The sequence below is a fragment of the Manacus vitellinus genome, unplaced genomic scaffold, assembly GCF_001715985.3.
Source record: "Manacus vitellinus isolate BGI_N305 unplaced genomic scaffold, ASM171598v3 scaffold_19_pilon, whole genome shotgun sequence".
Taxonomy (NCBI): Eukaryota; Metazoa; Chordata; class Aves; order Passeriformes; family Pipridae; genus Manacus; species Manacus vitellinus.
In genome coordinates this window covers 505321-508790 of record NW_021939395.1, presented here as the reverse complement: position 1 = coordinate 508790, position 3470 = coordinate 505321, and positions in this window count along the sequence as shown.

Genomic DNA, 3470 nt, shown 5'->3' with positions numbered 1-3470 from the left:
CCATCACAGCTCTGCCATGGCACCAGTACAGCTCTGCCGTGGCACCATCACAGCTCTGCCATGGCACCATCACAGCTCTGCCATGGCACCAGTACAGCTCTGCCGTGGCACCAGTACAGCTCTGCTGTGGCACCATCACGGCTCTGCCGTGGCCCTGGCAGCAGGTCACAGGCAGATGAGTCCCAGCACTGGCTCCAGCTGCCTCCTTCCATCTCCCCTCACTCATTCCTCAGCGGGCTCTGGCACTGCTCCCAGGCTTGGCACCAGCTGCAGCTCCTCACCCTGTCCCCCGTGTCACTGGTGTTCCTGGGCTAGCTCAGCGGGGCCAGGGGCACTGAAGCACAGTGCAAGCTTTGTATTATCAGTCCCTTTTCTCCTCCTTTCACGCCCGGGGCTGGGAAGGCAGTCTCACCTCTATGGCACGTGTCCCACCGGGATCACCTTTCCATGTCCACTACCAGACATCCCCACACATCTCACCAAGCACTGCTGCCAGAGGGCTGAGCTAGCAGGGCCACCACTCCGGCCAGGACATGGAAGGGCACTGCCACCATGATCCTGGGAAAGGCTCCACCATTGTCACTCAGGGCAGCTCTGGGAGGCTGTTCAATGCTTCTGCAGGTTTTGCCCTCAGAGCAGGGCACTTGGGCATGGGCTGGGGCTGAAGGCACCTCTTACAGGAGAGACTGTCCCTACAGGGAGGGTGGCACTGCCAGGCTCTGTGGCACTGGGCTCCTCTTCCTACCAGGGGCTCACCTGTCAGCACTGTGCTCTGCTTGGCAGGCAGGATTGGCACCTGCCCCCTCCAGAGAGCACAGGCAGCACATGGGGTAGCAAGAGAGTCATCCATCCATCCACAAAGTCATCAGGACAGGCTGGTGCAGGTGGCTCTGTCCTGCCTAAATCAGACAAGCCCTTACAGACAGGGGGGCAGCCCCACAGCTTCAACCATGACCCTGCCAGGACGCAGAAAAGTGCCCCTACCAGCCCCCCCTGCCCCCCAACAGCCCCCATGTCACCGCTCACCCCGGTGGCAAGTCCTTCTCCCACTTCCTCCAAAAGCCAAAAAAGCCAAGTTAGCACAAATAGAAGCAGTCTGTCTCCTTCCCAGGCCTGGGAGACAAACCACAGCGGCTTCTGCATACTTGAGTAGCCTCTTCCTACCCAGTCATCCCAAAAGCATTCCAGTAATGTTACATCTTGAATCCTTCCTCATTGTGCCAGGACACTATCCTTGGCAGCTCCTGGGGACTGGATCCATGGGGAAGTGGCAGGAACTGTGCACACCAAATGGGTATTTCTGCCAAGTGGTGCCGGGACACAGACCCCACTGCTGCGTTTGGTTCTTCCCAAAATTCCTAATGTACCCACTCCACAGCCAGCTACAGGAAAAGCAAAAGCAATGTCCACTCATTCTACGTATGTATCTATATGCATGTGTGTACCACTATCACCCTCAGACCCGTGTGAGAACCCATTTTAAACTTGAATTAATTTTAAAAGGTTGATTTCTAAGGAAAACTCCACCCTGTACACACTCACAAAGAGCTTCCCATGTGGTGAATGCCATCAGCCGTCCCCAGTGCCCGGAGCTGGGACGGACACCGGGATGTCACCGCGCAGCCCCAGCACTGCCACACGCATCTCACGTTCTCTGAAAGTCATGGGACAGAGATGGTATTTTGGAGGACAGGTACAGCCTCCCCCCACAACAGATCATTCCCTGGAGGATCCCGTGTCCCCGCGGCCGGAGCTATTCCTGTCCAGCGATGAGCTACTGCTGTCCCGGCTGTTGCTCAGTATCAGTGACGGAGGCGGCCGGGCAGTGTCCCCGTCGGCCACAGAACCCGCCGCTGGCACCGCTCCCGAGGGCCGGTCCCAGGCTGGACCCGAGGGGTGTCTGCAGGGGTGTGAGCGGGGGACACCCCCAGCAGCCCCCGGCCGTGGGCAGGCGGGGATTTTCCACTCGCCGCTGTGCGCAGGCATTTCCCGAGGTCGGGAAGGGCGCAGCTCCCGCGGAGCCGGCGTTTCCCCATTAGCATAGCGGGAACAGGGACCCTTTTCTTCTCCCGACGACGGACGCGGGGCGGGGGCTGGCAGTGCTGGGGCTGTGACACCACGAGGGCGGTGGAGGGACGGAGGAGAACGCGAGAAACCTGCTGCCCAGGGGAGCGGCACCGGGGAGGCGGAGAGACCAAGGGCAGGGCTGAACCCCCCCGATGTGCCCCCGGGCAAGGGGCCGCGGGGCTCTGCCCGGGAAAGTCCAGCACACGGAAGCCCCCGGAGCCCCAGTGCAGCCCAGGGCCGGGGCTCGGGTCCCTGCTCACACCTCGGCACTGGGCTCCAGCCCGAGAGGCCAAATGTCTCTGCGGGGTCCCTGCACTGGAGAGGCACCGCCGCGGCCAGAGCACAAGAAGCCAACCGAGAGACATGAATGCCAAAGGGCAGCAGAGGACATTCCCCAGCTCCCATTGTCCCACAGCCGCCTCATGCCACCAGTGAGCTCCCTGCCTGCCACCACTGCTTCTCCTTTAAAACATTCCTCATTTAAAATAACCCCAAAGTAATGCTCCCATCTCCAACAGCAAACAGGTGGGGTGCACTGGGATGGACGCTGCCTGGAGGGAGGGGGCAGGATGCTGTTGGGGTGCCCGCGGGCCTCAGGTGCACTGCAGACCCAGCGCTGCGGGAAAGCTTCCCTCCGGGATGGGCAATTAGGCAATTACTTAATCCCCACGTGCCGGCTCCTGTGGCAGAAGGAAGCGCTCGGGTGAGCAGGGGAGCACTCCTGAGAGCTGGGCAGCACCCAGAAGGGCCTTCTGGGGCCAAAGGCACTAACCCCTCCATCCCACAGCACTGAAGCAACCAGCCGGTCCGACGGCATTCCCTCAGCACGGCCCTTCCAGAGGGCTGAGGCAGTGCAGCAGGACGTTGCCTCTCCCAGCACTGGTGGCACTTGTGTCCTGCTGATGCTTTGCCCTCCAATACCAGTGACACTTTTCCTTAGCCCAGATGTCCACTGGGCTCCCAGAAACAACCTGAGGGCTCCTGGTGTCATCCAGGGTTGCAAGAAGCCCCCCACACTCCCTATCCCGTGGGGAGTCCTGGCACAGGCTGGGTCTGTGCTTTTCCCTCACAGGATGCTCCAGTTTGCAAACACCAGTGAGAGAATTTACAAACACAGATTGATTTAGCACACACACAAAAGCCAAACAAACTTTTCAGCTGACTAGCCCTCATAGACTGGCTAAACACCTCAGTTTTACTGAACAAGAGACAACATCACTGAAAAAAATCAGTTGATGGTTTTGGGGAATTTCTGCTGTGCCAGCTGGGGGGGCTCCTGCCCCCATTCCCTGAGACTTCCACAGGTCTGTAAGCCCAAAGCTGTGAGCCAGAAAGCTTGAGGTGTTCAACAGAGCCCTGGGCATGTGCTTAGTATGGGGAAAGAGCTATTTAAACGCATTCAA